The sequence below is a fragment of the Anas platyrhynchos genome, chromosome 1, assembly GCF_047663525.1.
Source record: "Anas platyrhynchos isolate ZD024472 breed Pekin duck chromosome 1, IASCAAS_PekinDuck_T2T, whole genome shotgun sequence".
Taxonomy (NCBI): Eukaryota; Metazoa; Chordata; class Aves; order Anseriformes; family Anatidae; genus Anas; species Anas platyrhynchos.
Window position 1 is genome coordinate 115,091,587 of NC_092587.1, and position 17,184 is coordinate 115,108,770.

At 37.2% G+C, this 17,184-nt stretch overlaps 1 long non-coding RNA gene across 1 annotated transcript in view; it reads left to right on the forward strand.

Moving 5' to 3' along the window:
- Positions 1-1,074: 1,074 nt before the first annotated feature.
- Positions 1,075-17,184, forward strand: part of LOC110354538 (uncharacterized) — a 33,634-nt gene continuing 17,524 nt past the window's right edge. Inside the window, exon 1 of the long non-coding RNA XR_002406638.4 lies at positions 1,075-1,143. This is a non-coding gene — a long non-coding RNA (uncharacterized lncRNA). The remainder of the gene's footprint in view (positions 1,144-17,184) is intronic.

Genomic DNA, 17,184 nt, shown 5'->3' on the forward strand with positions numbered 1-17,184 from the left:
GTAGTCAACAGCTCCTCACAGTTTAGTATCAAAGACCCACTTATGCCCATGTTATAGGCTGAAGATGCATTTTGCGAATATGCAAACAGTACATTTAGCCCAGTTAGACTGCATGAGTTGTTAGTCCACCTCATGCAGCAGACCAGTTCCTTTCATGTGTATTTATCTGAAGATTATGTGGTTCCAAAATGGCATCCATGGAAATGTCTGCTCATTTGTGCCCTAGAAGGGAGAAGTATTCACCCTGAACATCATGACTCACAATCTACTTACAGCATATAAACTAACTATGTGACAAAGGCTGTAAGTCTCATACCTAAAACTTGACAGATTTCCTATCACATTGCTGTACAGTGCATTGCTCCTCCATGCTACTTGATTGCTTTGCGAGGCATGGCACTGTCCTTTTTGTTAGAGGAAGGTGCCTGTGCTCCTTTCCTTCCAAGCAGACATATTATGCAGTACAGAGAGCTTGTATCCTAAAACTAGGCAAGAACATAACTGTGCATCTTTGTCATTAAGTGGCAATGAAATTCAATGCTCTTTAGCTCTCTTGTGTTCCTTCCCCATCTGAGTTTTGATTTTTAAAGAGAATCTATCAAGAAAGCCCTGATGGTCATCAGCATGGTATCACCTTTTGTATTGCTGTCTGCTAGATTTATGCCAGAAAACCTTATGAAATCTGTTCTCAGATCCTCATAGTAAATGATTTTCTTCACTTCTAGTGCAGTGGATGATACCTAGTTTTCACCTGGAGATAGTAAATATAACAAATTCAAATAACAGAAAATGAAGTGGGAAAGATGACTAAGTAAATCTATTTTAGACATAGACAAGCTTTATTGTTACCTGGAGTCTAGGGTGAAATATTGTGCATTCTTAAGATTATTTCTTTTTCTATGTTAGTTTTGTTGGTCTGGAAAACAATTAACAGTATTCAGTATTTTAAAAACTTTTTCGAAGTTCCAATTATATGAACACTACATTACTATTTCTCAACTTCTTTGATTTTCAGCGTCATTTTTAATTTCATCCAATATCCATTGAAAAGGTGGTGTTATAAGGAAACAGAGTTTGATAGAAGATGTTTTAGTTCCTGTGAAGTGGCGAGAATATTGTTGCAGGTGTTGCATATGGATACAGGTAATACTGAATATTTTCATTTTTAATAAAAGTATGGAGAATTTCCCTTTATGTTTTTCCTATGTGTGTGAAACACTGAACTATGAAGCATGATTCAGGGACAGACCTTGTTAGAACATCTAGTCCAAGCTCTTGGCTGTTAAGTCCTGCTTAAACAACTTTTTTTTTTTTTTTTTCCTAAGGTTCTGGGCATAGTTAAGGTCATCAAGAGTTAAGTTCTTTAATTAATTGGCATTTGGGAATAATATTAGGAAGACTTTATAGATACTTGTATCACTAAAACACTACTGTAGCCATGATAGATAGTCTCTACCACCTTACTTACCTGGATAGGGATCTTTCATTGTTTTTGTAGTATCTCATTAATACTGACTGACATAAAACTGTCTCAGGAGTATCGCCCACAGGAACTTTCTCAGAACCATGAACATCATAAAATTTGGAATTTAAAATCTACTATATGCAAAATCCTATTGACCCAAACACTTTTCAGCACAAAATCAGAAACCATCTTGAACACCCCAAAGTTGATGATTGTATCTGGCAGTCTGTTTTTTTTGCCACACCTATCCATGAAAAACTGATCTTACCATCTGCCTTAGAAACTCATAGAGGACTTACACCAAAGGCATTTTTCCAGACAGTTAAGTCATATTTGTGAATAAGCCAACTTCCCATCACTTGGGTGCAAGGAAGAATGTATCACAAAACTTCCAAGCAACCGTTGCACATGACCTGATGCTGAAATCTCTGTTAGAAGCCACTGGCAATTACAATTTATGTAGAAGAAAATGAGGCTTAAAAAAACATTACCCTGGATTCCCTCTCCCACTTCCAACCACTCAACCCAAGCAAATACATCACTAGAAATGAATTTTCTGCAGATCAACAAATGTTAAATGTAACAGCCTTGTAAGAATGACATTGCAGTAAAATTTCTGCTCTAAGGTTAATTGTTTCAGCCATACACAAGAATATTTTTTTTGTGATATATTTCATTCACCACTTCTTTGGAAAGTATGAGTGAAAATGGACAACCTCTATGCAGCAGAACACTTTCACATGGGCAATTGATAAAGAACAAATGAGTAGCTATTTGCATAAATAGGGTTTCAAAAATATTCACTCCAACTTCGACCTTTCTGTCCTGATTCTTTGATGATGATTTACAGAAAATAACTGCAAAAAATATAAAGAATAAATTTTGTAACATGGATAAATAAAATTGAATGCTTAATCAAGATATTTTTTTCATGATTGTCTGTAATTTTCCTCATATACAATCTTTGCTACACCTTCAGTCTTTCATTGATGGAATTTACTTCCTAAGTTTATCTAGTCTATTAGTTTACACAGAGTGATGTCTCATCCTCTGCTTAGTTTTATGTTTGTCATGCTGTTATATCTGAAGAAGGACTAATGTGCCTCAAGAGTTGGCCAGTTTTTACAATTATATCACTTAGTATAATAAAAGATATAACCCCTCCCTCAAAATCTTCCATTATTGGTGTTTGTCACCTCCTAATGCGAGAACTTTATTTTCTGTAGGTGGCATCTTTCAGTGCTTCACTATTTGTAGAATAAGAAAGGCTTTCTTCTATAGGTCAGACCTGAATCTCATTTGATATGATTTAAGCCTCCTTGTCCTTTCCATATGTACAGTGGCTAGGATATGGGAAAGCAGCTGTCATTTTCATACTTTAAGAAGACAAAGGAAAATAGTTTTTAGCCTAGAAACTAAAATTTATTTCAGGTTTTTATGGTGTTTAGTGTAAAATGTTGAAGAATGCAAGCCTGAAAGTAGCTGTTTCCCAAATGGCAGACTTCTCAACTTAGCCTGACAGATAAAAACCTAACTTTCAGAGTATCAAGGAAACCTAAAGTAACAACCAATGCAATTTACCCTTGTGTGACTAGCAATGAGGAAACAACATCATTAAGTGTGAAATACTGGATGGGAAGGAGACAGAGAAAGAGAGGTGTGGAAGGTTCTGCCAAGAAACTATCAAGTTGAAGATGGACAAAGTGCATTCGGTACTCTATAAAGAAGACATAAATGCATATGTTGTAAAGACACATCTCTAGTGTGCTATAGAAAAAATGCCATTAAGTGGGTAAAGCAGAGTACTCTGCTTTTTTTTTTTTTTTCTGTAATTAGTGAAGTAGAAATTTATGTAATAATGAAGAAAATTACACTCTAATCCACAAGTGAATTACTCAATGTTAGCTCATGAACGTGAAGTATCTGGAGGTTCTACTATGGTGAAGTATGTGTAGTGCAATTTACTTTCTGAAACAAATTCCCTTTTATTTTGATAAATGTTCTTGATATTAAAACACCCCTTCCCCTCCTCCAAAAAACTACGATAAGCATGCTGAAAAATAAAAGATTGAATATGCAGTTAAATTGCCTATAGGAATTCCTTCTTGGTTGAAACTTGACATGCACAATTTTAGTATAATAAAGCACTTCTTTGACTTTCATTTTATAATATCCACATAAAAATGAAAAAAAAAAAAAATTAAAAGGACAAATCATAAAAGAAGAAAAGGATTGAGACAGAAAATAATAAATCTGAATTATTTCCTGAAATTCTGTCAGTGGGTTTTCCCACATACAGAACAGATTATTAATAGATCTGATCAAAGGAAATGAATTGTGAGAATCTAGTCATCTGTGGTAGTTAGATGATATTTTATGTCCTAAAAAGATGGAGCATATTCCATTACACTGAAGACAAGGATGAGATATTACAAAATCTGATTGTAAAAGTGCATTCCACTTGTTATTCTAAAGGAGGTTTTTCAGGTGTTGCTATTTCTAAGAGGGATTCATTTTCCTCTATGGGAGTTAAAGTGGCTTTCTAATATGATGTGTGAATTTTTGCTCCTGCGGTTTAGGTAAAAAGTTATAGGCCAGCTCTTCTGATAGTGTAGTGATAACATTAGTTTTCTTTTTTTTTGTTTGTTTGCTTCATGTTTTTGTTTTTCCTTTTGGTGCAATTAAAATATCTTAATTTTGTTGTAGCAGAAGATTTAAAAACAAAGTTATTAAAACAGGAATTGTGCAGCAGCATGACTCAAGGCACTATTTGGAAGTCCAATGTCTCAGCCTCTTGTGGTTGTGGTATCATCGGTACTATTTGAATAGCCGTATCTGTTACATAGCTTTTTAGGGATTAAGGCCTTGGTTTGAGTTCATGTGTAGTGCAAGTATTGTTTGCAAATGTGGTGGTAGAATTCATTGGGCAGTTGACAAAACTGCAGTAATGATGCAGAAAATCATAGGCCAAAACAGTATTTTGACTTTGGGTGCTTCTATTTTAAGATGATCACTTGCATTATGCTAGATATAACTTTGTGAGTTACCGTGTGTTTGAGTATATTAGTTAGTTTTCAGAAATACTGATTACCCATAAGTTTCCATGAAGGCTGCAGCTCCCCAGGTGGTGGGAGAGCAGAATATTCTCAGAAAGGAAACCCATTGCAGAAAGAAAACAAACTGTTCTCTACCAGAAAATTGAACAGCATGTGGAAAGCTCATGCAAACAAGAGTTACTGCAAATGAGGGGACAGATGGGCTTGGCAGCCTGTCCTTAAAATGTCATGTAGAGAAAAAAAAAATACCCTTAACTTGGACTGTGTGTGAATGGGGGTGGGAGATTACTGGAAATTTAATGGCCACTATGTTTGTTTTTGGGGAAAAAACAAAACAAAAAAACTTTATTATGTATTTAATTATTTATTTATTGTTGTTGTTAACTGGTTGAATTTTTCTTGAACTTCTCCAGGTAGAACTGAATGTAGTGATTTCCTTTTTCTTCATTCTACATGTACTTATCAGGAAGTAGTGTACACATATCATACCTGCAGTTTTCTTCATCTGACCTGAAGAACAGAGAGACCAGTTGAGAAGAAATTCACCTTTAAAGAATCATCGACTCGACCTTTATATCTGGTATTCAGATGTGATCATTCCTGTGCCCTAGACAACGCAGGACACAGGAATGCTCTAGAGAATGACATTTTTTTATTCTTGTGGTTAACCTTAGCTCTTACCATCCACAGTCCATAGAGAAGTACCTGTAGGAATACCTGCCAGATAGAAAGATATAAAAAAAGCAATATACTCTTGTGTATGTGTAATATGCCACTATACAATTGCTGTGCATAGTTTATCTGCAAGAAGCAGTGTGCTGCAAAACCAAATCCATTATTGTTCATACTGTAACAGAATCAATAACAATTTTTAAATGAAAACAAAATAAAAATAGCCAAACCCAAAGCAAACAAAGGGTAAAGAAAAAAAAAAAAAAAAAAAAAAGAAGGAAAAACAACAATAGGAAACCCAGCCAAACAAAACCAAACAATCAAAAAAATAAGCACCCCCCCCCCTCCCAAACAGTAAAGAAGAGGAACGAAGGGAATGTTCTTTTGTGTTTCCAGGAATCAGGCATGAATAGGAATAGACTGCTGTGGTAGGTTCCTGCTGTAGAGCCCACATCAGTTTTAAGAATAATTAATAGATGTCACTGCTCCGTAAGAACTCATTAACAGCATCTTCATAGCCAGGCATCCTTGGTGATGATCAAAAGCCAGTTTTCTATACTGGGAAAAGATACTGATACGATGGAGCAGTGGATGGTCTAATAAGTCAAAGTATCTGAAGGCCAGGTGCCATAGAGGTAATTTCCTATGGATGGTCAGAGCTATATTATGTGATAGGAGCACAAAAAAGGAGAGGAGCTGCTTTGCCTAGAGGGTATCAACAGGCAGCTCCAGGGGTCATGTTACTTCTTGACCCCAGGGGCACAGAGACTCTGTTTTGTCAACAGAGCTAGGCAAGCAGAGTCATGACCCATTCTTGGGGCTCTTTTTGTCTTATTTTATGTGCTTTGAAGGAGGCAAAGATGCAGGAGACCCTTTGTGGCTTCCAAAGGTAGACTGGAAATTCTGCCTGTCTTTCTTGGTACTAAGGCCATGTGAGACACCAGTAATGATGTTGGTAGAGGAGAATGAGTTGGCAGAGACTGGGAGTTATATGAGCTAAAGTATTTGATTTGGTGCTGTGTGTACAGAGAGCTCTGAGGGTATTGTAGCAGTGCAATTCTGTGTTGAGGTCTCCCTCAGCTTCATGTGTCATTTACTGGGCTTTTTTTCTCAGATTTGCACCAAGATATTTGGTCCTGTTTGTATACCTGCATTAAGATTGTGCACCATCTGGTTTTAATAAGGAATGAAACTTACAATGAGACTTCAAATGGATAAGGAATTTTTTAATGTCTGCAATATTTACCAGAAATTCCCACCAGACAGCTTCAAAGTAGTGGCTACTGGCTGCATAGTGGCTTTCAATAATTATTCACACATAAGCTGCTTTTAACCTAAATTGTCTATTACTAAGAAAACTAAATTGAAGGCCAGAATGCCTTGCACAAAGACAGAACTTTTGTGTGCTGGTAAAGCCGTAACTGGGACAAAGAATACTGCATTTGTTAGTCCTATCTGAATAGTAAATTAAAGAAGTCAGCAGAAAAGGCATAGAAGCTTTTTTTTTTTTTTTTTTTATCTTTCTTCTGTCTCCAAATGGGAGAGAGCCTATTAGGCTATATCATCATCTTCTTGCTTATTCCTTAAAAATGTACAGCCTGCACCAAAGTACATCCATGCATCTTACTTCAGGCACTTTTTTAATGAAAGGTTTGGATTGTCCATATTTAAAGATGACAAAGTTTATGTAAAGCTTTAAAAGCTGCACTTGGTAATCAAGCTGAGAATGTTCTAGATACTCATTTTTTCTGTGATTTCTTCAGATTTTTGGTATAAAAACAGAAAAAAAATGCATAGTAATAAATGACAGACTACAGCTAAGGTAACATACCAACTTCTGCATATTTCTTTAAGCATAACTCATCTACTCATCTTATTGTAAGCATTGCTACAGGTTGGTGTATATTTATAGGTCTTATCAAATACCTTAATACTAGTAAGGAAACATTTGGATTTTGCCATGTCTTTGAAAGCCAGTCGCACAAAATTTAAAAATTCTTAATTTATTAGAAATTGTATCTTGAAGAGGAAATAATTTATTATTATTATTATTCTAATGAATCAACACATTCTTAAGACATTGTTCACAGTATGTTTTCTTTTCTTTTTTTTTTTTTTTTTTTTTTTTTTTTAATTAAGTGTAAGACACTAAAGGCTTATGGAATGAAAAGCTTTAAAGTTTTGAAGTGAAATAATTAAAACTAATTTACAACTGAGCTCCAGGGTGATGAAATCCCTATTAAAAATGATGTTTTATGGTTGTTGATATAATTGCAGGATAGAGGAGAAAGTACCTTGGCTGTTGACTGAGAAGGCTCAGTCTTGATGAGGTCATTCTTTGCTTTATGCTCTGTTATCTGTAGCCAATCTGGTTACAATCTGGAGTTGCCCAAGCCTCCTTCCGGTGATTTGGTATCACCAATATGTTGATGGTTATATCAGTTCTGTTCCATTCGCATACACAATAAACCGTCAAGTATATTTAAGTTGCCTAGAAAAGGTCTCATTTCTAAGTGACCAGTTCAAATTTAGCCTTAACAACTGTGGTATGTGCAACATGGGTTTTCGAGGTGTCAGGCTGTACAAAGAATAACACAAGCTCTTTGGTGAAAATGCAGAAGGCTAAATGCTGCTCAGAAACAAGTCTGTGAATTCTGGTAGATCTGCTTCTGTTTAAAGACTTTTTTTCAGCATCTCAAATTTTCAGAAATGGGTTCAAAATATTTTGCACCTATGTTAAAGAGACAAATTCTGCACATGGCATTTTACAGAGAGGCTGTGTGCTCTGTAGGAGAGTCCTACTAAAATTTGAGGGCAGATAGGTCTTTAGTTCTCGGGCTCTTCAGGAAGTGTAGGTTGTCTGTCATCTGGTGCCACTTACTGACTTCTCTGAAGTTAACAGATAGCAATCTCTGATGGGTGGATTGCACACAGTACCTGACTGTTCTTTCTGAGAACATTGGCCAGGTTTGAAGAGTTGGGACACTCAACTTGCTTCAGAGTCTCATCTGTTCACTTTGCATAGACAGGTGAAGTTTCCCTACAAAAGTTCACTGCATGAGGAATTTCCTGCCAGGGAAAGTGAGTGTTTTAAATTAAGACTTACCCACATCATCTATCCTATACCTGTGCCACCTTTTACAACAGAACCTGTCTGATGTTAACATCTCTTGCAGTTTTTCTGGGAATATTTTGGTATATTTTCCAGGGCTCCTCACTTCTCAGATTTATATGGTTAGATAAGAAGCTCAGGTTTAACATTGTAGAAAGTGTGTGTCTAAGCTTTTAGTGATACTGTGAAAAACCATAAACTTGACTATAAGTGGAATCTTTTAAGATAGAAGCTAGACACAGCCATCCACACATGGTGATTTAAATGTGTTTTGTGATTCTTAGGCTTGGGTTTGCCATCCAGGCTTGTCAGGATGGTTTGACGCAGAGAATGGTGGCAAAGGGGATTAGAAACTTAAGCAGCAGAGTAACAGTGGGTCACTCTTGAGTACTCAGAAGTACAACTTGACGGTTCATGTAGGGGAAGTACAGGACAGAACAAGGGGAGCCAAAGCCATTGTCATCTTTGTGGTCATTTATATCCTTGCCTTGCTCCACAACAGTGGAGAATTAGGTCAATCCCTTCAGAAGAGGAGCAGAAGATGCGTGAAGCATTATTTTACATCCTTGTGTTTTTGGTTTTACCAAACATGATGTGTGGGTAAAATGTTCCTTCTCTTTTATTACAGTTGTATTTGCTGATATTTTTCACACTGGAATTACATTACCAAAAAATCCAATCATTATAGGAAAAGCAAGCACGCCATGCTTGCTTTCTCTCTTCCGACCAGGTCTATTATGCTTTCTGAAGAACCAGTATTTATAGATCCAGCCCCTCAGGATGATTTCAGCACAGAGCCAGTAAAATATGAGTACTGACTGACCAGATCTTTGTTAGCAAGGTGGAGCTGGCTGACTGGGCTTTACACAAAGGAAAGGGAGTCTCTCACCTTGTCTTTCTACTCTCCTCTGGGAGTCAAAAGCTTCCCACCTCAGCTCATACTCCAGCTCTTAGGCAAAATCATCCATCTATCTTGCATTTCAGCTAGAAGCCTAAACACTGCTCATAATGGCCATGCCCCATCGTCTGAATTGGGTTCCAGAGACTGCCTTTCCTTTCCTACTTGCAAAACTTTCAGCAGTCAAGCTTTCTGCTGGCTTGCCCACAATGTAAAGGCTAAAGGTATCTGTGGTGAATCTGATTTGGGCTGTGCTCTGCCTGTTCAGACTGAAGAACAGTCCAAGCTAGAGGGGATGTATGGCCATGGTTGGTCTCAGAAGAAGGTTTGTGCTGCATGTAGTGGCACAAGTGGCGGAGGCAGGTGACTGTGCAACTATTCACACCCACATAAATGTGGAGAGGAACAGAAGGATACTATTAGCAGAAGTAACTGCTACCTTTGCCATTACCACCTAGTACTCTGAATATGTAGAAATCTCCTCCTCATCAATCTGTCTGTACTTGTCACGTTCATCATTTGCAGGACAGGTCCTGTCTGGGATTGGGAGTGTGGGTACAAGGGAGTGGTATTGTCTTGGGCCATGAACTGGGAGTAATGCCTTACACCTCAGGAATGAGGCACAAAGGTGTCCTTTAATGCTGATGTTCCCTTGCAAGGTTTTCTGCAGAATCTGTGGATGCGGACCTCAGAGTGAGTACAAAGACTGTCCTCTCCTCCAGACTCCACATGGGGAACCTGGGACATGGGGTCTGTCTGCACCAGGGAGGGCAGGTGGTGCTGGTGAAAGAGAGGGAGAGAGATGGTGTGGGGTTCTTTCTGGATCTCAATAACAAAGGTCTATCCACAAATGGCTGTTTTAATATGATAGAATAAAAAGAGGAATATATGTAGTGAGTAAATCTTATGCCCTTTCAGATGCTGGGAACCCTACATTTGTGCAGCATCAGAGACCCTGGATGGATGTTCCCATAGTAGGCTATGCAGATATTGTCTGTGGAGAGAGGTTTCTCCTTTTCAGTCAATAGCTTGACTGAAATATAATTTGCTTGCAAGAAAGCAACATAAAGGATGTTTGTATGAGAACTTGCTGTACTTTTACATAACAGGTTGTGTAATAGCTGGTACCCAGTGGGAGCTGCTGTCAGGCTCCTCTGTTACAATGAGCAGGTTGAGTTTGTCCTACTGCCAAGCGATTTGTGCCCCACAACACAGCCTGAAGCCCACACTCCCTGCGGCATAGTTCAATACAGCACAGGCTTGTGCCTACAGTTATATGGATCACTAACTCCTTGGTATATGGTGATTTCCTAGCCAGGATCAAAACATTCCATCCCTTGATTGCCATACAATTTGCTTTTCTCAAAGTTATTACAAGTTACAGATCATATTGCTAATATAAGGGCTTCTCAAGCCCTAAGTGCAACGCCCAATAGAGAAGATAAGGCCTGTTCAAGGTCACAGGTTCTTCAAAAGCAACGTCTTCTGCAAGGCTCACAGTATAGAGTCTGAACTTTCAAGTAGTTGTAGACAGATATGTCTTCAAGACCTCTGTACTAGGAGGACATGGGCTGCCCTAGGGCTCAGTTGGCATGGATTTTTAGGAAGATGACCCTCCTCTTCTGGAATCCGAGATGCACTGATAACAGACCTCTCAATCCTGGTGGTAACCATGAGGCAGCAGCCTTCTTTTATTTCACTGGCTTTAGCTGCTGCCACAGGAGCTCTTGGGCCTCTTGTGGTCCAGGTAGATGTGCAGTGTCATTTCCTCTACACCCCTGCAGAACTATACTGGGTCTCATGGGCTGGAAAGGTCAGTTCTGCATCAGGAAAGACAGCAGTGTTAAAGGAAGGGGGTTAAAAAGAGTTGTTTGAATAAACAAGGGATGTAAAATAGGATTGGAAAAAAGTACAGAATGTGAGAAAGGCAAAGGCTATCAAGGCAGGAGAAAGGTAGGGTAGAGGAATGCGTAAGTCAGCAAGAACTGATCATTTGTGGCTCACAAGAAATACAAGTGTACAGATGGCATTGGCTGTTTATATACCAAGACTAACATGTCAGTTTGTTTCAGAACTTAGCTCTTGGTATTTTGTGAACTTTCTGTTAAAGCATGTGGTCTCAGTAAATGCTTGAGGATTTTGTGGCAATACACTTATAGGCATGTATGTCCTAAGAGGAAATTGCTTATGATATGGACATGGAGAAAATAATCTGGCTTAATTTCCTCTACTGGGTACCTAGTCTGCACACACCAAGCTACTTTGAAATTTGCATCAGCGCACTAGATGTGGGAGTGATGCCTTTTGTTTTAACAGCTCAGCACTGCCTTGCATTAAAATGTTAATATAGCCACAGCCTGTTTGCCCCAGAAGGGACTTGCAGCTGTCCTTCCACACTGTATAGCAGTCAAGGGGAGAGAAAGGGTTGTAGACTACAGTTAGAATCTGTGAGAGCAGCTACACCATACTTTTTACATTCTTTGCAAACAGTTTACATTTTTTTTTCTCTTTTTTTTCTTTTTTTTCTTTTTTTTTTTTTCTCCCGTCGGACAGAGGGTATAAGATGCCATGACCATGGGACTGATTTGATCCATCTTTTTCATCTTTAAGATATAAAATGCTCCATATTCAAAGGCCCATCTGAACTGACCTGTATTTTTCCATTTGTGACTCTCAGTGGTTTTCATATTGCTGAGTTGACAGCGATACATATATCAGTGTAGGTCACTGGAAGTCTTGCTTAATGATGACCCTTAGTTTCACGAGCTTCTCATTTAGCACAAAGCCTAGGGTATATCTTGTTTATGTTCTTGTGCTCTACTAGAATCTTTCTTTTTTTAATTTATTTATTTTTCATTTTTTCCTTTTTATTTTTTTTTTCCCTAAGCATTAACTGGATAATTGCTCTGATTTTTGGTAGATCTGACTTGATATTTATGTTGGGGAATGCAAACAAAATATGTACGCTGTGGAATACAGAGAATGTACTCAGATGCTTGAATGATAAATGTGCCCAGTTCTTCCTCAGATCCCTTCAGCTGAGCATTTGGGACTGGCAGAACAGTGTCCTGAAGTAACTTCAAATAACAAAATTTTGTTTGCCATGAGCTAATGAAGTCCTAAAAAACACATGAATATACAATAGAAGGCTAGAGAAGAGAATGGAGAGAGTATGACTTAATGGCAAGCATTTTTCTTAAAAAAATACCTCTGCTGTAATGACATTTGTTTAATATCCTGACTTCTGAACTGTCCTCTACTAGGGTCCAAATAGTCTATGACCTTTTAAATAAAGTTTTGAAAGTGTCTGAAACTGTCTTTTCTAAAGTAGGAAAATAAAGAGGGGTTGTACTGGGTGGAATGGTGACAGTGACCTTCCAATGGGATGTCAAGTCATGGAGTTTAATGGCCAGAGTTAATATTGTTCCAACTTTCTATATTTACTGGTGCTGGATTTGTTGTCTTCTTCATGTTACATAATGAAATTATAATCAAGTATATTAATTTGATGTTTCTTTTCAAACATAGTTGTATTTCACTCAATTCCAGTATAGTTTACTTTTAGATTTATATTTGTAAATTGGTACTAAAATTTACCTGAGTGACATAACCGTATATTTTCAGATTAAAGTGTTAGAAAAATTTGATAAGTATTTTCTACAATTTTTTTTACATTTATATTTCATGAATTTCAAATAATATTTTCAACATCAAAAATCCATCTTTGAAAGACATGCTTTCTACAATTAGTTTTTATTGTCAGAGTTTAAATGTCATGATTTAGAGAAACATAGTTTTATTCTTAACATATTTCTATTATTAAATATAAGATATATTTAAATATAAATGATCTGAGTTCTGTAGAAACACTTCAACATAGTCAGCTTCACCTTATGACACCTTAAGTGATTTAGTCAAGTGTATATTTCCTGTTAACAATACGGGATAGAGAAGCAAGTGAGGCTATTTCCATTGCAAAAATTAGAAGAGTATCTTTCAGATACCTTGTAGCTTTAGAAAGAGAACTTTTTATCTAACAAGATCAAAGCCTTCATTCAGAGGAACTGAATAAACCTTCTATTGACCTGAGTTTTGAAGTAAGGAGAATCATGGGTATGATGTGCAGCCTTTGATACTCGATTGAAGGCAGTGTGATTTATCCTTTTTTAAACGTGTGTTTTGTCTGTGTTCTGTGTGATGAGGTAATTTCTGTTAAAAAGAAATATTTTTCCAAATGGACATCAGCCATCACAATCTACTTTCAAAATGCCTGGCATTGAGTTGGAAGCATACCTTTTATTAAAATCCAACAACAACCTGTCTTATAAACTATTTTTTTTTTTTTCCAGAAACTTTCTTCTCTGTGTCCTGATATTATATAAAAGCACTATATCTCTTTGAATGTGTTTGTTTATTTTTTTCATCAACAGATTTATCTCCTGGGAAAGCTACTCATGGGAGATGGACTACGTTGATTCAATTAAATTGTTAACGGGAGTGCAGTTATATAGCTGGAGATGTAGAAAATGGCAGGGAAGGAAGAATGTTGTCCTTTCTCTCCAGGTTTAAGCCCGTACCTCTGATACCTGGCACATCAAACACCAATTCAATGATCTTTCTTCTAAGATGCTTTTTTCGAGAAGCAGGGCTGATGAAAATAGTCCCTTGCTTGGAGTTCTGCTACTAAATCCAGATAATACCTAATGTCCAGGGAAGTGGAGAACAAGGAAAATTAAGTCATTTTCCTATATTATGATACTGAAAAAAAAAAAAAAAAAAAAAAAAAGAAAAAAAAAAAAGAGAGAGAGAGAGAAAACCTTAACAGGACACTGGATGTTTTGAACATTATCTCTGAAACCAGCTGTGTATCTTTTCATCTGTTTCTTGCATAATCCAGATGCATCCTCTCTGGGTATGCAACATGTATCTTAGTCCAGTATCATGGGTTATAAAGCTGTACACTTATGAACCCTTTGCTTTGAAAGGTCCTTTTAAAAAGAGCAGAGGAACAGATGCCACTGGTGCTAAGGGTAGGAATTACTTGACCTGTCTTAAGATGGAACTTGATTAATTTACAACTGAAATTATGCAGTGCAGTTGCTTGTGGCAGCCAGATAAAAGGAGATAAGAATTTCACACCAGTAAACTGTGACCTTTGAGAAATATATTTGAAGTAAGTTTTAGAGAGTGGAGATTTCTAGCACAGATTGCTGTGTTGCTACCTTAGTAACACCCATAGAAGGAAATATATGGCAAAGATATTAGCTAAGCCAAAGCAAGATATCTTTAAAAAAATAATATAGTTTCTGGTACTGTTAGCCAAACTCTGTCAAACCATACTTTGAACCATGCAATCAGAGTTCAGATGGCAATGGTTAGAGCTTCACAGGGTACCATCTATGTGATTTTTCACCCAAAAGAAAACCATGAAAAAGACGAAGAAAATGATTGAATTATTTCAAAACATCATCATTCATTAGTCACACCAGAAGTCAGGCAAATTATATATACATATATAGAAGATATGAAAGACGTGTGAGGAGTGGCTGAGTTCACTTGGCCTGTTCAGCTGGGATAAGAGGAGGCTGAGGGGACACCTCATCATGGTCTACAGCTTCCTCACGAGGGGGAGTGGAGGGGCAGATGCTGATCTATTCTCCTTAATCACCAGTGATAGGACCCGCATTAATGGTGTCAAGCTGAGGCAGGGGAGATTTAGGCTAGGCATCAGGAAGAGATTCTTCACTGAGGGGGTTGTTGCACACTGAAACAGGCTCCCCAGGGAAGTAGTCACTGCACTAAGCCTGTTGGAGTTTAAATGTTTGGACTGTGCATTTAGTCACATGGGCTAAAATTTTGGGTACACCTGCGTGGTGCCAGGAGTTTGACTTGATGATCCTTATGGGTCCCTTCCAACTTGGGGTATTCTATGATTCTATATTTTAACTTTAACTCAAATTATGACAAACTGACATTTTCCTCTACTTACACACTTCTGATATTAGGTCAGAATGATGTTTAGTGTTGTCAGTCTATGGAGATTCCATTAAAGGGCTTTCATGGGAAACACATGGGAATATTGGATGTCTTTTAAATATCTTTTAGAAATTTTAAGTTCCTTGAGTTATAGTGTAGGTGATAGTTCACTGCAGAGAGTTGTGCTTTAGGTAAGATAAATTCACTAATTTGATAAGAGAAGAAAAAAACATAGCTAACTTCAACATCTTAGAGAGAAGAATGATGATGACTATAAATATTTTTTTATTTTTAGTTTTTACTCTCTTAAAAAAATCAGGATAGAAGAGGACAGTGTAGTGACTGTGTAATGCAAATAATTACATGGTCTTTAAACATTTGAAGAAATTCTCCTAAACATGGGACATAGAACATACAGATGATGGTATTTTATAATAAAGAGAACAGGTGATGCCCTTTCAAGGAGTAATTTTATTTATTTATAAATTCCTGTTATGTTATTGTGCATTGGCATATTTCAAATTTATAAGGATTATGCACAGAGAAAATGTTAGTCAGACAGCTGTAATTTCACTGAGACCTTGACATATGCCAGTAAAACTGTAGTAAAAATGAATGAAAGGAAGAGAGAGAAGGAAGACCAGGAAAACAATGTCCAAAAATGATTTTCCTCTATGTACATTGTAAATTAAAAATTGAAGTATCTTGTTCATAAATTGAAATATCTTATTCAGTTCCAGGTAGTGTAGCCATTTCAAGGAAATGACAGAGCAAAGTGAAGGACAGTGAGAGTCTGGTTATTAGATGTTCAGCCTGAGCTATTGCAGACTTGCTTTCTCAGACTTGTGTTATTTTGGACACTTGCACATATGCCAGACATTTCTTTTGTCATGAGCCAATTTGGGGTATACTAGCTTTCAAGGTGATGGTGCTTGCCACACCATCAAAACTGGATTATTTTTGGATATCTCAAGTGGGGAAACCAAAAACTCAAGAAATTAAAAAAAAAAAAAAAGTATAATTAGTTTAAGAAAAAAGTGATCTTACTTTGCTGGATTAAAATTGCACATGCATGTGCATAAGGGTTACTCGTTCTTTTCCCAGTGATCAGTACACTCAGGATTGTGAGGCACTTAGGGGTACTATGTGAATGTAGCCTACTAGGTAAGATTAATACACCTGAAGTTATTATTTTGGTCTTTGTGATTACTCTGCACCGGTGTTTTACCTTCTAATTCTCTGGAGTGGTTGGAAGAATTTAACAGGTTTTGTCAGAAAACTTCCTTTTGCAAAAGAAGAAATTGTTATTATTTTTGGTAGTGTACTGTTTCCCTTGACTGTGCACAGTATGCACCGAATTACACAGTGCATTCATAGATTATTTTTGGGCACAATACTGCAGAATTTCTGTAGGCAAAGAAGTCGAAAGCTCTAACTTTTTGTCATCACTATCCCACTCACTCAGGAATGATGGAGCACAAATAGGAACTTTTCTGGGAATCTCATTTTTCCTGCTGAGTTGCAGCCAATATTTTGTTTGGAATAATTTAACTCTGGTGTCCTTTTGTTTCATGCACACTGTTGAATTGTTCTGTGCAGAGAGAATGTGTCACCCAGTGAGGAAGCAGAATCTGAGACCTAGAAAAAGGTTTGCATTGCTCTGTGTAATATAACTGGAAAGTTTACAGAAGAAAAAGCCAGCCATTTCCTTATCCCTTTGCATGCTGAGACAGTAGCAGCTGCTGGTTGGAAACAGAAATTAGTGTCACAATATGCTTGTATATGAAAATAAGTCACCATGCATGAGAAGTTTTCCTGTTTTCAGTATGGGAAGTATTTTGTATACTATACCATGTTTTAGAACGGAAGAAACTTACCTAGCACAAGTCTCTGTATAAAATAACACTTTCTGTCACTGGCCCATAACACGCTGAGTACATTATTCAAAGCAAATTAATGACAACTCAAAGAAGTTAATGCAAACGTACAGTATCTTTGCCACATA